Source organism: Peromyscus maniculatus, chromosome 15 (assembly GCF_049852395.1).
Source record: "Peromyscus maniculatus bairdii isolate BWxNUB_F1_BW_parent chromosome 15, HU_Pman_BW_mat_3.1, whole genome shotgun sequence".
Classification (NCBI taxonomy): domain Eukaryota; kingdom Metazoa; phylum Chordata; class Mammalia; order Rodentia; family Cricetidae; genus Peromyscus; species Peromyscus maniculatus.
The window spans coordinates 22,298,061-22,303,771 of NC_134866.1; the positions used below are offsets into that span (position 1 = coordinate 22,298,061).

Sequence of the window (5,711 nt, forward strand, 5' to 3'; positions counted from 1 at the left end):
ACATAGGAAGTCTACCTGGTCCGGTATTAGGATGGCCCTATATACTTGCTTCCTATTTGTTTGGATTGGTTTTTCCCATCTACTTTAAGGTGATCCTTATCTTTAAAGCTACAATTAGCTTCTTGTGGACAATAGAAAGAAGGATTTACTTTCTTAATCCACTCACCATGTCCTTTAATTGGAAAAATGAAGTTAATAATGTTGAAAATTGTTGTTGAATTATGTGAGGTGATAGAAAAAGACCTTTTCTTTTTCTATTTACATTCTTAGCCATTCTTTGTATTTCACTAATTATAAATTTGTTTTCTTTCTAGAGTCTGTTGATTTTGATTATTCATCTTTTCAATTTAAATTATTGCTTTTATGGTAGACATAATGTCTTTGGCTGTTTGTATCATGAAAATTTTTTCTTACTCTTTCAACTATGGCAGATAGTTTTGCTAGGTACAATAGTCTAGTTTGGAGGTTATTGTCTTTTCATATATGGATTGCAATTCTCTAGGCCCTTCTGGTTTTCAACGTTTCCAGTGAGGAAACAGCTGTTACTGTGATAGGTTTTCCTTTATATGTGACATGTTTTTTTGTTTGTTTGTTCATTTGTCTGAAGCTACCAATGCTTTTTTTAGGTATATTTCATATTTTAATTATAATATGCCTTGGGGTGAGTTTATTTTCTTGTCCTGTGCATTTGTGCTCTGGGTGCTCTCTGCATCTGCATGGTACCTCATTTGTTAGTACGGAGGAATTATTGCTCTGTTGATAGCTTGGCTGCTAATGCTCATATTTTCTATGAGCTGACTTTTTAGGACTGGGATTACTAGTGGCACCACAAATTTCTTTTTCTGCCTGACTTCTACATCTGTCTGCTGATTTTTTTCTTTTCAATTTATGTTTACTTAGCAACTTTTCCACCCACTCTAGTGCATGAATATCCAAAATAACTTAGTAATGGATTACAACCTCTTAAAAATATAGGCAAACATACAGGAATAATAGACAAGGGTGGTCTTTTATATATCAATTGCAATTATCAGGAGTTTGGTCTGCTGTAATTGTACAGACTTAATAGTAATTTCTAATTATATCCCTTTGTAGAAAAGTGGTCTGTAAAAATTCCATGGGATTGGAAGTTTTCAATTTCACTCTAATTCTTCCATAATATTTTCTATCTAATTTTTAATTTACTCTTTATCCCTCTCCAATATCCATTCTAATATCCATAAGCCAGACTAATCCCGTATTTATTTTTATGTTGATTATAAAAATGATGAAAATAGTAGATTGCCAAAAACAATGTAATTTCTCAGTCTGCCAAATAAGTTTCATTAATCTGCAGATTTGTACGGTTGTCTTATTCTTTACTAATTGGTGCATTTCTTTCTTGGAGTAAATGTCAGTAAGATTCTTCTCTATGACAAATTCATGAAATGTAGAAACATATAATGTTTTGGGCAATTCCTTCTCACATTTAGAAACACAATACCATTAATAAAAGAAGCCACTGTAACTGTATTCATGAGAGAAATATCATAAGAAATGCAGATTATGTGATGGAGTGAAACAAAGATTCTTAAACATGGCATTAACAGGATGCCTCAGTCACTTTCAAATGGCAATACTCTTTTCCTCTGTTTTTGTATTTGTTTTGATAAACGGAAGAATGACTCACTCCTTCACAAACAGTTATACGTTAAGGCTTGAGGGTCCTGAAGACGCTGTTATAAATATGCATGTTTGCCCATACACTGAAACAAGAGTTTCACAAAATCACCGAATACATGGCTGGGGCCATGATCCAGTGAAACCTAAAAAATCGGTAGCAGCACACTGCATGACATGTTGTCTCCTTCAGCCTCCATTCTTCCTTTGTAGATGATGATTTATATGGATATTAGGACCATTCAAGATTCCATAATTTTATCAGAAGTTCTCCAGTAAAGAGAACTTCATTTACAGTTATGGACATAACATAATGAAATTGGTAGCCATAGTGAAATTCTTGAATTAGGCCATGCTAAAATTTATTTCACATAATCTTTTAGAGAAATGAGATCATAAAGAATACATAAAGAATCAAAACATCTTTATATGCCAGCTTTTTTTTTGATTTGTTTAACAAGGATGATATTATATTCCACCAAGGGTAAATAAGCACATAAGCAGACAGCTTGATGTTAATAAATTGGAATGGGCACTTGCACTAAAACATTGCATGGCATGCATCAAGTGAAAATTAACTTTGATGGTGATGTTGCACCTGTCAATAAGGGAAACTTATCAGTAAATGCAATTGTATATTACACATATGATGCACAGAGACAGGTGATTAGATATTTCTTCTCGCTGAAAATTGATTTTTTTCATACATTATATTCTGATTATCCCCTACTCTTCCCATTTCCTCCCAACCTAACCTCCCATCTGTATCCATACCATTTATGTCTATCATTAGAAAACAAATAGGTATCTAAGAAATAATATTAAAATAAAATAAAATAAATCAGAAACAACAAATTAGGACAGAACAAAACAACCAAACAAGATAAAGCACCAAAGGAAAAAAAAGCATGAGAAAGGCATATGTATACAGAGACACGTTTGCACACATAGGAATCTTATAAAAAACACAACATTGAAAGCCATAATATAGATACAAAGGATCTGTAGGTTTAGAAAAATAATAAAAGCCATGACAACATTAAGAGGCAAAGAATATCCAAAGATGCACCTGTATTTATTTTGTGTTGTCAATCTACAGCTGGGCATGGGCCCAGCCATTAAGAATGGTTTGCTTCTCCAGTGACGCTAATTTGGAGAAAACTAAATTTGGAAATAGCTTCTAGATCAAGGATGGGGGTATGTGCCCACTTCTCCATACAACTCTACAACCTCATATGATGCAGACTTGGGTCAGGCCCTGTGCATGCTCTCTCAGTCTCTGTGAGTTCATGTCTGCCAGCCCTGTTGCATTTAAAGGCCTTTGTATTCTTGGAATCCTCCATCCCCTCTGGCTCTTATCTTCTTTCTTCCTCAAAGTTCTGGTACTTAGATACTTATGTGTAAGTTTCTCACTTTATGATTTAAGAGTAGCAATGTGAATATTATGTAGGTGGTTGAGTCTATCTTCCAAGTATTTGCCAACGTATAATTTCCCAACTAGGGTGCCAAACTCTGCTGTGGTTGGGTTCTAGGGCCCTGTGATGTTGGAATATTTAATAGATGAGGTAGAATAGTGGGATAGCCAGAGTCAGAGTTTGTTATCCACAGACAGAAGAAAGAACTCTTATTTTTAATCTTAAAATATCATACAAATTTGGTCATTTTTTCTGAAAATAATGTTAACATGAATATATTTGGAATGTTGATACCTATAGAGGAGTGAATATGTAAGTCTAGATTGATTTATAACAACTCAGGTTTACCACCAGGAAAATCTTGTGTTACTTTCATTTACTTATCTCCTGATGAGGTAACATTTGGTCTAGAGAACTGATGTTCACTCCTGGAGCTGGAGTTAATTTATAGTCAGCAATCTGGTTAGACAGTTATTGGCAGTACCATTTGGGAAGGATCAGATCAATGTTATAATATCAATTTTTCCTAGGAGACCCATGTATCCTTTTTCTTCATGTGCTTTTCTTTTTATTCTGTCTGTTGTTAGCATTGTGGTTTATTTGGATGGGTTCAGAAACAAGATAGGAAGATGATTCACAGAACATGTGGCATTGTTGTTTCTGGGATGACAGAGATTTCTTCCATTTTGAAATTTGAATTATAATAGTTACTAATGTGCCTGTTGTTTAGTATTTTGTTGTCTATTGATTTCCTTTTTGAAGACTATGGACCTTCAGTTCACTTGTGATACTGCCATCAGAGTTCAGAACTATCCATCTGTTCTTCTGCCATCCATAACAGTAAACTGACTTCTAATTTCATGGTCTCTACTAGTAAGTGTTTCCTGTGAACTCCAGATTTTTGCAATAACTTCAAGGGTTGGGGTATCAAATAGCATCTGGAGAATAATCTATACCAACTCTAATGGGGGTTTTGAATGGATGAATTTATTAAGTAAATAGTAACCCAAACATTACCAAAAAAAAAAAAAAAAAAAAAAGGAAACAGCAAATTGTAAGTAGGTAGGTAGATACATAGACAGTCAGATAGCAAAACACAATCAAATCAGCTATTCAAACATCATGCAGATCAGTTGTGAAAACCCCTGAAAGGAAGAAAGCTAGAGTTCCTAATAGACAGTGTTTCCGGTAAGACAAGAATGTCGACGCAGTTGAGACTTCCAAGCAAAGAACAGATAGCAAGAGTTGGAAATAATACCAAGTTGGGTACTGACAACATCCAGCAAAATTGAATGGAGAAGGTGAGAAAATCCATTTCCCTCAAAAAGGGGATAAGATCACCCCCAGAAAAGGAACCTTGGAAGACACAGGAGATTGACATGCTTATATCTGAAATTCAAGTTGAGGACCTAGAATCCAGAGACAGCTTCTTAGTGAGCTCAAACCATACACAACAATCTCCCAATATAATGCACATTGTGGTAGTTTGAACAAGAATGGCTCTCATAGGCTCATATATTTGAATGCTTAGTCACCAGGGTGTGGTGTTATTTGAGAGGGATTAGTAGGCATGACATTGGAGGAAGTGTGCCACTGGGGGTGAGCTTTGAGGTTTCAAAACCCAAGGAGGACATGGAACTTATAAAGGGTGTGATCATTGATAAGGACTTCAGTCACCCACAGATGCCAAAAAGAGTGGAGAATGCTAAGATTGCAATTCTCACGTGTCCATTTGAGCCACCTAGACCAAAGACAAAGCACAAGCTGGATGTGACCTCTGTGGAGAACTACAAAGCCCTGCAGAAATATGAGAAGGAAAAGTTCGAAGAGATGATTGAGCAGATTAAAGAAACTGGTGCTAACCTGGCTATTTGCCAGTGGGGCTTTGATGATGAAGCCAATCATTTACTTCTTCACAATGTCCTCCCTGCAGTTCGCTGGGTAGGAGGACGTGAGATTGAACTGATCGCCATTGCAACAGGAGGTCAGATCGCCCCCAGGTTCTCAGAGCTTACCCCTGAGAAGCTGGGCTTTGCCGGTGTGGTGCAAGAGATCTCGTTTGGCACTACAAAAGACAAAATGCTGGTAATTGAGCAGTGTAAGAACTCTAGAGCTGTGACCATTTTCATCAGAGGAGGAAACAAGATGATCATTGAAGAAGCAAAACGATCTCTCCACGATGCCTTGTGTGTCATCCGGAACCTCATCCGAGGCAATCGGGTTGTATATGGAGGAGGGGCTGCTGAAATAGCCTGTACTCTGGCAGTCAGTAAAGAAGCAGACAATGTAACAGGCAGAATCGCAGTGAGAACTACTATGTCTGTGGTTCAAGCATGTTTTATATCCCATCACCTTCATCCTGTAGATAAAGGAACTGTGGTTTATTAAGCATGTTCTAAGTTTTCCGGTACATACTTAGGGAACTGCGATTGGGTCAGGTTGGCTCTTGCCAAGTGCACTCACTGCCCCTGTGCCCTTCCAGTGCCCGACTTTGGAGCAGTATGCCATGAGAGCTTTTGCAGATGCCTTGGAGGTCATCCCCATGGCCCTTTCAGAAAACAGTGGCATGAATCCCATCCAGACCATGACTGAAGTCTGCGCCAAACAAGTGAAGGAGTCCAACCCTGCCCTTGGAAT

The 5,711-nt window shown here is 37.1% G+C and overlaps 1 pseudogene; it reads left to right on the forward strand.

Moving 5' to 3' along the window:
• Window positions 1–4,705: 4,705 nt before the first annotated feature.
• On the forward strand, window positions 4,706–5,477 carry LOC102928578 (T-complex protein 1 subunit epsilon pseudogene; annotated as a pseudogene).
• The last annotated feature ends 234 nt before the right edge of the window (window positions 5,478–5,711 follow it).